Source organism: Alligator sinensis, unplaced genomic scaffold (assembly GCF_000455745.1).
Source record: "Alligator sinensis unplaced genomic scaffold, ASM45574v1 scaffold124_1, whole genome shotgun sequence".
Taxonomy (NCBI): Eukaryota; Metazoa; Chordata; order Crocodylia; family Alligatoridae; genus Alligator; species Alligator sinensis.
In genome coordinates this window covers 2,219,544-2,233,331 of record NW_005842020.1, presented here as the reverse complement: position 1 = coordinate 2,233,331, position 13,788 = coordinate 2,219,544, and positions in this window count along the sequence as shown.

The following is a 13,788-nucleotide window of genomic DNA, read 5'->3' as shown; positions in this document are numbered from 1 at the left end:
ATGGGAAGCCCAACATGGCAGCAACATGGGAGGCTTCTCAGAATGCCTGGTACTCACGGGCCCCTTTCCAGTCCCTTTCCAGCTCGGGTGCAACCTTCTCCCACTTGTGCATTATGTCCTCAATGCATCAGGCCCACAAGTCTGCCAGCTGCTTCTCTGCCTCAGTGACCACACAGTCCAGAAGCAGGGTCTAGTGCTGGGTCTGCCACTGCTGGAGTCAGCACATATGAAGGGTCCTGACTGAGGGTGGAAGTGACCCTGAAGGTGGATCTCCAACAGCAGTTGGTGCTTCTCTTCTCACATGAAGCTATTAAACCTGCAGACTGAGAAGAAAGAGGCTGTTTATGAGAGTTTGCAATATTTCTGAGATAACATGCACTATACCGGAGGTTGGGCACTGCCCAGCCTCAAATCAGGGGTTGTGCACGCATGGGTGCTCAGGGACCATGGTAAGTTGGCCAGACAGGCCCAGGCACTGGTGACTGCCAGCCTAGCTCTCCATCCCCACTCACTCTGCAGTGGCAGGTGGTGCACTGGGTGCTCTCCACAGGCAGTCTGCCTTTCCTGCTCCCTTCAAGGCTAGCCCAGGCCTGGCTCCTGGCAGGACCTGCTGTAAGTGCTCCAAATCCACTCCCCCACTTCTCCTCCTTCAGGACAGGCAGTCTCTTCCTGTGCTGCCAGGCCCATGTTGCCCAGGCACATGGGGCTTGGGGGCCCTGGCTGAGTGGGATGCAGAGCTGCTGGTGCACCCACCTTTCCCCCAAGTGACCTCTCCAGAGAGGTGGTCCAGACCTTATCCATGGCCAGCACCCTGAGCATGCCTCTGGTGAGAGAGCCCCAGGCACACCATGATGAACTGTTTGCATGGACCTAGGGGTGCCTGACCCACTAAACCCTGCTGCTGCTGATCACTATGGTGCTCCAGATGCACCTGACAACCTGGACTGTGGCCCTGAGCTTTGACTGTGCCTCAGGCATCCTGTACTTCCCCTTAATGTTTGCCGGTGCCTGGAGGGGTAACTCTGCCTATACTCTGTGTCCCTGAACCCCATGGCCAAGGAGAACATAGCCACTGGCATTGATGCAAGAGGCCCATGACTGCCTAGCTAAGAGGGCACTAGCTGCTCAATAAATTTTTCTACTGCCTCCCACCTCCCTATGTCCTGTGGGAGGAACTCTTGGAGCCAGGGAGAGCTCAGTCAAGCAGGACAGGGTGGGTGGGGGCAAAGGCAGGGAGGGGAGGAGAAGACCCTCCTTCCAGTGTGGGGCTTACTTGATGGGCATGGCAGGCATCCCCAGTGGCCTGGTGGGGCAGCCACTGGTCCAGGCTTCCAGAGCTGCTGAATGAGGCCAGAGGTGGGGAATGTAATGGGACACATTCAACAGCCCTTGGGGCTGTTGAACATCCCACTCCCTCAACAGCCTTTAGGGGATGTGGCTGTGAGTCTGGGTGCTGCTGGGCCTGGGAAGGTGCCTGTAGCCCAGGGGCATGAGTCTTGGAAGGCAGGCAGGTGGTCGGGCTAGTCCTGGGGGTCATTGTCAGGGTACATAAGGCTGCTGTATCCAGCACAGGGCCACCTGTGAGACCCAGTGGCGAGAGGCAGGCAGTAGGTGGCACAGGTACCAGGGTCACAGCACAGTTTGAAAGGCCAGGCTGGGGCAGGCAAAGAGACTGAGGGTGGTCCCGTGGTGGTGGGGCTGAACTGTAGCAAATATGCTCCCAGCTGGCATCTACATGTGCGCTACTGCACAGTAATTACTGTGCAGTTAATTTACTACCTGCATTTTCAGGTAGTAAACTAACCGCACAGTAGACTTATTTACTGCACGGTAAGCATCTGCACATGTAGACGGTGATGCTTTACTCCACAGTAAATTAGTCTACTACACAGTAAACCGTCTTGTGTAGACACAGCCACTGATCTACAGATTATGTTCTTGATATAGCTACAACCAGCACTGAGCATGTTTATCCTCTTTGGATATCATGAGTTAATATCAAAGGACCATGCATCAACCTACTAGCTGCTGCTCCTATCCACTCAGGGCTTCCTTTTACAAACACAGTGATCTATTACTGCTGTATTGGTCCCTTGAAACTGCTAGAAGACATAATTTAGAGCAGCCTCTCAGGAAAGATGTATAAATCCAAAGAAGCAGGTTGATTCAGAGGAAGAGAGGGATCTGGGGAATATAGAGATCATCTTTGCCTCACTTCACCCTAGTAAGTGATGCCATGTGTCAAAGAACTGGGACAAGTGTGACAGAGTGTCAGAAAAATTACTCTGCTATTTGAACTTTACCAACTTTAAATGATTTCTGTGCTTTTGTAGATTTGGTCTAATTTATTAACTGGCCATCATCTGTCTTCCTTGCTTTATGCTATTTAGCACAGTTCTATTTCTTCTAAAACACTATCTTCCCTAGATCAAAGAAAAGAATTTCTCTGATGAAGAAAGATTTCACTGCACATATCCTCTTCAAGCGCTTTAAATGATCTATTTCACTGGAATATCCTACTTTCACTCAGATAAGACATGTATTTGCTCAGTAAGATTAAAATGTACTTTGGTTTACTTTGTTTTTGATTAGAGACTTTTTCATCACTTTAGCATCTGCACAGTTTGTAGTGCCCCTAAGAAGTAGTAGCATCCCCATTTCACAGATGCAGTACATAGAGATTAAGACTTGTGACCTAGTGTGATCATCATGCATGTGACAAAACTGATCTCTTGATTCCCACTCTACAGTCTGAGCCATAAAACCTTTTATTAGATTAAAGAAACAATAATCCCTTCGCTGTGTATAATAATGATAAACTCTTCTCCATTATAGATTACTGGGAGAGGTCTTGAGTTGATATCAAGCCTTCCTATTTCCTTCTCCATTGCTTTATCTCATATCTGACCTCCTGTATCGCACTTTATTCACCTTTATTATTCCTTCTTTTTTTGTTTTGAAAGTCCTCTACAATTTTACCTCCTCCAAAGTCTTAAACATCTCTCCATGCACATTTCTCATCATTCTCTATTTTGATACTGTTTCACTTCTTTGGTTTGTACCCCAGAATGCTACTTTAATTTCAAACTCCAGTTTCTTTGCACTTTCATCCTCATTGGTTTTCTTCTGCTAAATTTTGTTTGGTTCCATTTCATGATCCCTGTTCAGAGCTATTCTGTTGATTTCTGAAAAGTGTGAACCTGTATTTACTTTCTTGGTCTTTTGCTTGTGGTAAATAGTATACATTTCAGCTTCTTACCTTTTAAACAAGTATTCATTTTAGTAAAACTGCAATACGATTCTGTCTGTCTTAAGTACTTATATTGAACTTAATAGTAAATTGTAAAATGAGCTTCACAGATCATATATATAATGGCATTGTTTTTTACCTGACATATTACTTGGGTATTTATATGAATCCTTTTAACATATTAACTATTAATGTGAAAGGACAAATTCAAGAAATTGAATCTGGTTGCTCTGCCAGAAATAAATGGGTTTCCCCCACTGTTGTAAAGATACATATCTAAATAATGACATAACTATTTATTCAATGGTTGGATTTTGGATTATTCTACTAGGTAGATTAAGAAAGAGGTTGTAAGTATTCTGATAAAATGATTACGATTCAAATAGTGTGAGCTATTATAAGAGTTACACATTTATTAACTTCAAGGACCAAAGAAAATTATAAAATAAGGGCATATATATGATACTATAAATGTTTAACATGTATAGTTCCTCCATTTTGATCTAGTTTAAGGTCAAACAAGAAAACCTGAAAACTGACAATAAACTTCAGAGCTTTAAATGCAATAACAACTGTTGTAGCTCCTGGTATGGCAAAATACTCTGAAGTTCCAGCAGCTATAGCAGAAGCGGTAAAATGATTTTTAGTAGTGAATTTGGCTATATAATATTTTGGTTATTTCCTTGGAACAAAGGTGCTAGTATAATTTACAATTGATAGCCATGGAAACAATAGTATTGTGTTTTGTAAAGGTCCCAATTCCAGTTTCCAAAATAGTACAATAAACCATTAAAAATAGTAAAATAAATGTAAATAATCCTTGTCACTTAATATATATGTATGTACACAAGAAAAACACCCCACGAACTGTAATAATATGTGCATTGTTGCTGCATGTCAACATTGTAAATGTATAAATATGAATAATATTTTACTGCAAGAAGTTTTCCTTGGCAGGTTTGTGTGTGGTTTTGGGGTTTTTTTCTCTCTCTGTTTTGCAGAAGCTATAGTGTAAAATTTAATCTAGTAGCAAAGGTAACTGAAGGACTACAAGGCCATCAACAGTATTTTCTTCACCTAAGCCATGGTTTTATCATCACAGCAAAATTGTTTTGTCTGTCTGTTTTGTATTGTTTGTCCTGTTGTGTTGTTCTTGTTTATTTAATGAATTAATTTATTTTAAATTGGCAAAAGTTTAAATCTATATTAATATCATAAAGATGTGATAAATATTATTGGTAATATTCTCTCTAAAAATTAAATCTGTCTGTGGATCCCAGACCAGAACACTTCCGTCCAGTTGGACTGGAAAGTTGTTCTAATGTTTAAAACAAAGAATAGCAATTCATATGAATGTTTTAGGTTGTAAAGTTTACATGTTTAGCAAAATGGCATTTATTTAAAAAGTAATATGTGTGTGTTTAGTAAATAACCTGATAAAATATTTTTAAGACTAAAAAGAAAATCTCATTTGTATTTTGATATTATTTATAACACCAACATAACAGAATGTGTGTGAAAACTTTTATAGGAAAAGTTGATAAACCTAGTACATTTGTATAAAGAAATAAGAAAGCTCTTTATTGATTAAAGCAAAATACAAAATGGATGGCCCAGGAAGTTGGTCATGAACATGGATCAGCTTAATGATGTGGGAGATACCACTAATTACAATGTGTATAAATGGTTGCACAATTAAAAAGAAAAGATTGGCAACCCATTTTATGGGAAATTAATGATCAGTTAAGTATTTATAACTGGGACAGAAAAGAAACATACTTTGGATTCCAAGTGAATTAGGCTGGTGTGTATCATTAACTGTCTTAGTACAGTGGTATATAAAACACAATTGGGGAAGAAAAAGAATCAAAATAGGTACATGTATTTCAGTTAAAGTTATTTAGTTATGTATGAAATTTAATGTAGTAAATTTAAATAAAAGCCACAGGATGCCAATAACACCAATGGACTAAAAGACCAGTGGCGTTTAAACACCGATAAAGGAGAACAAGTGTTCATTTATATTGGTTGTTGTGTTTTTCTATTTTTAATATATTCGTGTCATGATATTTTGACTTAGCTTTGATTTTTTTCCCCCTTTATTAAGTAAACCTTTAATTTCAAAAGTGTGTGTAACCTCCCTAACTGGTCTCTTAAGTATGCAGGTAATTTGAGCATTACCACACACACACACTCCCAGAGATATTATGGTAATTTGTAACCCTCCCATTTGTACAAGAAAAACACATTTGAACCCCTCGTTTAATTGGCAAATATTTGAAAGACCAAGACAAACTTGTTGATCATCGACTGTGTAGTAAATGGACTGATAATCAATGGATATGTCCCACGTTGCCACTCTTGGAAAAACCCTGCTTATTCGAAAGCAACCAACTATCCATATGTTATTGGGATGAATTGGATAATAGCATAACCAAATTGTATTTTAATGGAATAAATGTGTGTGTGTGTGTGGTAGGACTCAAACAAATTATTTGACAAGGGAAAAATGTTTTATTTCCTCCCATGCAGCAATGTATGTGTAATGTCACTGTTATTCAAATTCCACTTTTCACTTATTATTTCACAAAACAAATAATTCAGAATATAGGTATAAAAAAGAACTATCTACCAAATATTAATGTTTCTATAGGAGTCAGTTGGACAACCCTGCTCAACCTTCTGATGCAGAATGCGGAAATAACCCAATTAACCACTCCCACTTGTAATAATGCACAAGTGCACAGTATTTCTATATTGCATCAAGGTAAAGAAATCCTGAAGGTTTCAGAACAAGCCAAACAAATGTTAGCATATCATTCGTATAACATCTTCACAGGATGGGCTCCTTCAGGGACAGCTATTCTTAATATCATGCTGCACCCTATAATAATATTGTTTATTGTGATGGAAAGTTTATTTCTTAACATGGGTTATATGTGTTGCTGAATAAAATCACTGTACCCAAAATGTTGAAAACTGCAACTGAAAACAAAATATCCTTTTATCAGACAAATGTAATTTATGACCCATTCATCACTAGTGTTCGAAGGGTCAAAGGGGGGACATGTAGCAGGAACTGAACTAATGTAGCTGATGTTAACATAGAGTGTAATAATAGTGAAATGTAACCATGTTAGTCTTGTCCTGTATCAACTTTAAAACTCCTTTTTGTATCCTTCTGCTTGACATACAAAAGATGACATCAATCCAGACATAGATGACACCTGCTAGATGACACCACCATCCTGCTAGATGACACCAAGCCAGACATAGTGGGGCTCACAGAAACATGGTGGGACCCAACTCATCACTGGGTGGTGCATATCAAGGGCTATAGGCTGTACAGGAGGGACAGGACAGGGAGGAAGGGTGGGAGTGTGGTGCTCTACATCAAGGAGGATTACACATCCTCATCAAGTAGCACAAGGTCAGATGAGGGGCATACTGAAGTGCTCTGGGTTAGAGTACAAGGAAGTCAAGGGGAAAGAGACTTAACGGTGGGGGGTCTACTATAGACCACCCAACCAAGGGGAAGAGCTAGACCGGGAATTCTTAAGTCAGCTCACAGAGGTAGTTAGGTAAAAATACGTGGTCATCATGGGTGACCTGAACTTTCCAGACATCTGCTGGGAAGAGCAGTGAGCCAGGTCTGACTGCTCACGTAGGTTCCTAGCTGAAATACGGGACCTCCATCTAACCCAGGAGGTGTTAGCCCCACCAGGGAAGATGCCTTGTTGGACGTGGTGCTGGCCACAGGCGATGACCACGTGAGGGGGCTGCAGGTGCTTGACCACCTGGGTGATGGCAATCATTGCCTGCTGGAATTCACCATCCAGCACAAGGTGGCAAAAGCCTGCAGCAAGGCAGCAGCCCTGGATTTCAGGAAGGCAGACTTCAATGAGGTAAAGAGAATAGTTAGGGAGGTACTGAGGTCCCGGAGGGGAGAGGAGTTGGGTGTCCAAGTAGAGTGGTCGTTCCATAAGGAGACAATCCTCCAAGCCCAAAGGGAGGTAATCCCAACAAGGATCAAAGGGGACAAGAGGGTGCAAAAGACCCCATGGCTCACCAAAAGCATACGGGAACATCTCCTAGCTAAAAGGGAGGCATACACCCAACAGAAGGGAGGGGCCATCACCAGGGAGGAGTATACCTCGGTTGCTTGGGGCTACAGGGGGGCAGTCAGGAAGGCCAAGGCGGAGATGGAACTGGGACTAGCTACAGATCAAGGACAACAAGAAGTCCTTTTTTAAATACATAGGGGGCAAAAAGAAGGTACTGGGTAATGTGGGGCCTCTGCAAGATACGTTAGGAAATCTGGTCGTCACACCAGATGACAAAGCTAATCTATTTAACAATTTCTTTGCCTCCATTTTCCTGAGCAGAGACCAGATCAGCCTGTCCACTGGGACCCCTCAGGGCTCAGGGGAGGTGCACCCAGGCCTAGGGTCAGTGAGGATCTAGTCAGGGAACTTTTGGAGGGACTGGCTAGACATTAGGAAGTGCTAACTTTGGGAGGGACTGGCTAGACATTAGGAAGTGCTATTTCACTGTCAGGGCGGCTAGGACCTGGAACCAACTTTCAAAAGAAGTGGTGCTGTCTCCTACCCTGGGGGTCTTTAAAAGGAGGCTGAATGAACATCTGGCCAGGGTCATTTGACCCCAGTACTCTTTCCTGCCACGGCAGGGGGTCGGTCTAGATGATCTCCTCAGGTCCCTTCCGACCTTACCAACTATGAACTATGAAACTATAAGTGAATGAACTCCACGTAGCCTTTATGTATGAGTGTGTGTAAAAGGGTGAATGGTGAGAGAATGGCATAGAGATGGTAGAAGAAGATGTCACTGTTTATGTAAGCAACAAGGTGCGAAATGTAAGTTAGCAGTCAGTAAACTAATTAATGAATGGCTGAAGAATCCCTTTGAGGCCAAGCACAAAAGAGATAACGAGGAAGAAGAATGCACACATCCTGCCAGATGGGCAGCAAGAACATTCCAAGGCTGAGATACCAACTATGACAACCAAACTGACCTCGGGTTGAGATAAGCTGAAGATGAGTGAAGAACAACCACAAAAACAGAAGCTGGGTATGAAAAAACCCCGAAGCGCTGAAACAAAGGATACCAATCCCTATAAAAGAAGACTTAAAAAATGCCAAGGTGGGTGAGTCTCTCTCTCAACTGCTGTTTCATCAAAGCACAGATGTGTCTGTTTCACCCCGCTGCAAAGCTGCTTTCTACAGAATCTTTCTCTCAATAAGGCCAGGGGCCGGACACCCAGTGCCATTATTGAACAACTGCTGCTGGTAACTATGATGTCTGAATGGAATGGTTGTTTTGTTTTTGTGTCTGTCTGTGTGTGTTTGTGTGTGCCTATATGGGTGGTGTGTCTGAACTTCTATGTCTAATTCGTGTAATAAATAAACATGGCATTTTGCCTTATCTCCCTTTATAAGGTCTGTCTCTTGATTTGGCAATTGGAATTTAAAGTAACATATGTTGACAACATAGTTCTGATTATGGAAGCTGAGATTTTCATAAGGGTTTGGATACCCAATTCTCCTCAAGTATTAGACCTATGATCTTCTTGTAAGTAGATACTGTTTTCTAGTACTCTAATGGTTTTTGATTGCTTGTTTTAAAGCATAAATCAAGTTACTGTACTTGACTACTTGTATCAAAAGGAATGATAGCTAAAATTTTGCTAATTTACTTTAATCCACTTTTATGCAATGATCCATGACTGAGAAACATTTGCCTTCTATATAATGGATACAAGGTCTTATGTTTTGTATATTTTCCATACACAACATATACAAAAATGATATTGCTCTGCCCCTTTGAATAGAATTTGGTAAATTGGATATTGCTGCTCTTAGGGTCCTTACCAGTTTCCATTGGACTCATATAAAACTGTACATCTCACCTCATGTAAATCTCTGTGGGTGTTATGTACAATTATACTTCTGTAAATTGCATAAAAGTTTGAACTCTGGAATATAATATCACATTTTCATTCCATGCATCTTTACAATATAACTAGCTCATAAATAATAATGTTTACTTAAAATCCAATTGCTTTTTCACAATATGTATTTATTTTTACCTAAGCCTCTATTACCTAAGCCTCTGGGTGTAGTTATCTCAATAAAAACACAATTAATCAAAAGTTTAGTATCATAATGCCAACAATTGACTGTATTAAAGGACAAACTTCACATTTCTGAATGTCACCATGCTGCAATAAAAGACATAAAAATCAAACACACATTCCCAACTAGTCACTCCTAAAATCATTAAAAAATACACCATTGTCAACTACAAGACAAACATCTGAGTAAACAAATTACCATTTAAAATATGCAGTTATACAGAAATAGAACACAATGCCATATGATTTAAAACATGGGTGTGTTCATCCCTTGACAGATTATTTTCTTCTATATTTTCATAACAATTTTTTAAAGATGAAAGTATGTAAATTCCCTAGTCCTAGAAAAATATATGTATGTGCTTATATGACCTTTTCTACAATCTTTAAATCTTATCACCCAAGACTCACAGGAGGTAGGTAAATAAAACAAATCCCTTCTTTCCTGTAAGGAAGTTGAGATACAGTGTTGATGAAGTGACTTGCTCTCGGTCAGTGGTTCTCAAACTTTTTTAGATTCAAAGGACCTTTCATTATATTCAAGATTTATATAAGAGAAAGCTCTTTCTCTTTCATTCATTTCTTGACTGTGGTAATGTAACAGAGCAATTAATTTGTTGCAAAAAACTCAGAAAGCCCATAATAGGTCAGAATGTTTCTGGTACTATGGATTCCTCTTTGCAATCTCTGGGCTTATTTTGGGAAACGTGCACCTGTTTGGACATGTAACAGTGCTAATTTTGTGTTGCTCCCCTCAGTACCCTTAAAAGAATCTTAGGATAAACCAGGGCCCTGTGGGACCCTGGTTGAAAAGCATTGCTCTAGGTCATGTCCAATCCAATGTTCTTCTTAGTGGACTAACATTCCTACAGACTTAAGCATTCATGTATAATTTTATTGATATGCATAGTCTTGCTGAAATCTGTATTTACAGAATCAAGGACTTAATGTGCCAAACAGAATTGTAGATTAAACAAACAAACAAAAAAAATTCCGTAACAAGTTGCTGAGTCTTCCTTCAATTTTTTTCTTTTTTAAGTGAAAGAGTTAATTCTTTGGTTATTTGAAAATCCCATGATTGCCCTGCAAACATTACCAGTATGAAGACATATTTGCACAAGTACTTGGAACACTTTCTCTTTCCTCAAACATTATTCTCAGCAGTGTTCACAAAAAGCAAATAAGGACTGGGAATACTATTGAAATCAATTTGCTACTTGTACCTGAACAAGAATTAGAGAACCCTTTTTTTTTTCCCCCCAGCACTCACTCACTCATTCCCAAATACAAAAGACCAGATTTTTAAAACAGCATATTCCCCTTGGACACCTAAATGACGTGCCCAAATTTTCACGTGTTCTGCATCCAGCTTATGGTATGAAAATCTGACCACTTTCTTTAGGTCTCTGACTGAGAGCCTCAGTGGGTACATTTACATGTGCTATTAATGTAATATAGGCTTACCGAACAGTAAAATACTACACTGTAAACTTTCCCTGGGAGCATGTCTATATGTGCAAACTGTTTGGAGCAAATCTGTTCCCAAAAGGAGCAGCCTGTTACATGACTGCTTCTGGCCTGCTCTGTGCCCTTCCCCCTGCCCTAAGTTAGGGGATGCTCCAGGCTCCCTCTGGGGGCTGGCATGGGGCACTGGGGCTGGTCCCAGTGTGTAAGGGCCAGAAGAGTTCTGCCAGCTGCAGTGGCAGCTATCTCCTGGCCCCATGCACATATGGAGGAGTCCTGATGTGCACAGGGCCATGAGACAGCTACTGCTGCAGCTGGCAGAGCTCTTCCAGCCCTGTGCACATTGGGATACATGGTTTCCAGTGAGCCCCACATGCACATGGGGGACAGCTCCTGGCCAGCCCCCTGTTGGATGGGTATTCCCCACACAGCCAGGGGCTCGCCAGCAGCTGCCCCAGGAGTGGGGCAAATGCTATCAAGCCTGTGGCTGAGTGGGGAAGCAGAGAGCTCCCCAGTCCCAGCACTGCTCAGCTCCCAGCTCCTGTGGGGAGCTGGGAATGATGCAGTGCCAGGGTGGGGGTGGGAGGTAGAGAGAGCAACCCCTTCCTGGCACTGATCATTTCTTGGGGGGAGCTAGAAGCTGAGCAGTGCCAGGACTGGGGACAGAAAACTCCTCCAGCCCCTGTGGCCTCCTGCTGGCGTGGTGGACAGAGAGCAAATTTGGTTCCTATCAAAGTCTACAAGTAGTACCGTACAGTATCTAATGCTCACTTAGTCTACTACCTGTATTTACAGATAGTGGACAATTGTGTATTAGCCTAATTTACTGTGCAGCAGCTGCTGCTCACAGTTACATGGTGATACCTTATTGTGCAGTAGATTAATGTACTACACGGTAACATATTTCATGTAGATGCTCCCATTGAATGCTTTTGCCAATTGGTTCCAAAAAAGACTTTCACTAAACATTTCACCCCATCCCACTCTTGCAGCATTCTCAAAGTTAGTTGCCTTATTCTGATGTGTCTGTCTCCAATAGTGATCTGTTCTTTCTTCATCTCCCACCACCCCAAAAAAGATGCTTTTAACTTCAACATTTGTTTCAAGATAATTAAAATACATTAAACTGTTTGGGATGGTTGGTTTGTGGTATGTTTTTCCCTGTAGTTTGTCTTCTATTAAAAGCCTTAACTCCCTACCTAAAACATTCCTTCTAAAAGATAAATAGCAAATACAGTGTTAATATTCATCTAGTAGCTGCCTGGTAACTATAAATAAATTTATCTTCCTCCTATCTTCAGTACCCTTGCTCAGAGAAAGAGTTGCACATTATGTTGTGCCACTGCTAGATCAGGGGACAGATCTGCAAAAACACAGAACAGAAACAAACTGGTTTTGACAAACTTCCTTTGAAACACAGGCAGGAACCTATCTAGTTTCCTAGTTTCCATGCTCATCTAGTTGTTAGGGTCTCTGGATTCCTGTGTAATGATTTTGTAAAGTATATGATCCCTTTGGGTTCACTATATAGACTAGCATGGTCTAGCAGCATCTATTGTCAGGTGCTTGTCATTAAAGTTGCCTCAGTGGCTAATAATGAAATAAGAAAGTGTCTAAAATGTATCAACTCCTTTCACTGTAGTAACAAATGTAAGTAATAATAAAAAACTGCACAAAGTAAACACTGAAAATCACATACAGTACATACACCACCCCCCAACTTTTTATATTGTTTTTTCTGTGGAGAATACTCCATAAAACAGTGATGTACAGTCCTTGAGAACTTCTAATATTCTGAGTCCATGAAAGGGAAACTGCAGAAGGTATCATATTTCTGTATTTCCTGTTTCATGGATCCCTATAAACGAGAAAAAGTGAACAAATAAGCTTTTTGCTGTGGTCACTTCCTGGCAGGAATCTGCTTTCCTCTTCACAGAGGCTTCCAGTGGAACTGAATTTTGTCATCCACACATCCCACAGTGCTTATGGAGAGAAGTCTACATAATTAATGGTTTAATGTTTTTTGCAGAAACCACAAAAAAAGATCATTGTCTGCATGACAAGGGGCAAGCTTGTAAGGAGTGACCTAGAAACCTCTACTCGGAGACGATAAGAAGAAGAGAATGCTATGTGAAAAATGCCCATCTGCAATGATAAGGAGGAGACAGTCTCAGATAAAGGAGGCTTGAAAACAAAAGAAGAAACAGAGTACTGGGTTGAAGGGCTCATTAAAATACTAAAAATCACACCCCTAGGTGGGGAAAAAGTATGCTAATGAAACACATATGTATGTAAATGAGATACATGGCTAAAACACAGGTATAGAGACATGCTCAGTAAAGAACTTCTTGCGTCACTCACTTATAACCAATCATTAAACAAGCACGCTTGCGAAGGTTTGAAAAGTCCTGTATAAAAGATGCTTAGAAATAGTGATCTAGTGTGCTTCTTACGTGAATTATTCCGCTTGCACCTTTTATTGCTAGCAATAAACCTTCTTTGTACTTTCACCCCTGGTATCTTTATTGGCCTTTGCATACCGGGCATGATCCCAGACTTGAGCTGGGGCACAACAGTTTTTGGCACCCCAGATGGGACTGCCTTAGATAAGGCTTTGCCCGGACTAACTGACGACCGGACGACCGCTGCTCCGGAACAAATGTCAGGCATGCCCCAGGATCTCTTTTCCCTTGTAAGACTTTTGCTTCAGGGGGAGCTGGATCACTGAGGCGGCAGTAGCCTAACGGTGCAACGCCATAGAGTGAAAGTATCAGTAACAGGCACTTGGGTGAGAGGGTAGAAAGGCCTACCATCAGCACGCCTACCTGGGATTATCTCTGTAAGTATTCTGTCTGGCCCGAGTCCAAGACCAGTGATTTTTCCCCTGTGAGGACGAGGACTAAGAACAGATCCCTCGATCCCA